Consider the following 967-nt stretch of genomic DNA (forward strand, 5'->3'; position numbering starts at 1 on the left):
GGAATTTATCCATTTCTTCTAGGATGTCCCATTTGCCATATAATTGTTCTTAGTAGTCTCTTACAATCCTTTGCATTTTTGTGATATCAGTTGTAACATTTCCTCTATCCTTTCTGATTTTAATGCATTCTCTCTTTTCTGCTAAGACTAGCTAAATGTTTGTTAATTTTTTATTTTAATCTTTTCAAAGAACCAGCTCTTAGTTCATTGATATTTCTATTGTCTTTTTAGTATTTATTTCCGCTATTATTTTCATTTCTTTCCTTCTACTTTTGGGCTTCATTTGTCCTTCTTCTAGTTCAAGTTGTAAAGTTAGATTTTTGAGATTTTTCTTATTTTTTGAGTTAGGCATTTATCACTATGAACTTCCCACTTTGAACCAGTCTGCTGCATCTCATACAGTTTGGCATTTTGTATTTCCATTTCTGTTTGTCTCAAGGTATTTTTATTTCTCATTTGATTTCCTCTTTGACTCATTTGTTGTTCAATAGCATGTTTTTTAATCTAGGTTTTCTTCTTGTAATTAACTTCTAAATTCATACCTCTCTGGTTGGAAAAGATGATATTATTTCAGTCTTATATTTGTTAAGACTTGTTTTGTGGACTAATATGTGATCTATCTTGGTGAATGTCCCATGTGCACCTGAGAAGAATGTGTATTCTGCTATTGAATGATATGATTGGTACACCTCTTAAATCATCTGGTTTAATGTGTCTTTTAAGGATGCTGTTTCCTTATTGATTTTCTGTCTGCATAATCTATGAATTGATGTAAGTGGGGCATGAAAGTCCCCTACTATGATTGTAATTCTGTCTGTTCTTCCATTTAGGTCTGTTAATATTTATATATTTAGGTGCACCTATGTTGGGTACATAAATATTTACAAATGTTACCTTCTGGTTACTGATGTCTATACTTCCAAAAAAAAGTACATGTCCTCTTGTCCCATTTTCATTTATCTGAATG

The sequence above is a fragment of the Rhinolophus sinicus genome, chromosome 3, assembly GCF_057876585.1.
Source record: "Rhinolophus sinicus isolate RSI-liver-muscle chromosome 3, RSI-T2T, whole genome shotgun sequence".
NCBI classification, from domain to species: domain Eukaryota; kingdom Metazoa; phylum Chordata; class Mammalia; order Chiroptera; family Rhinolophidae; genus Rhinolophus; species Rhinolophus sinicus.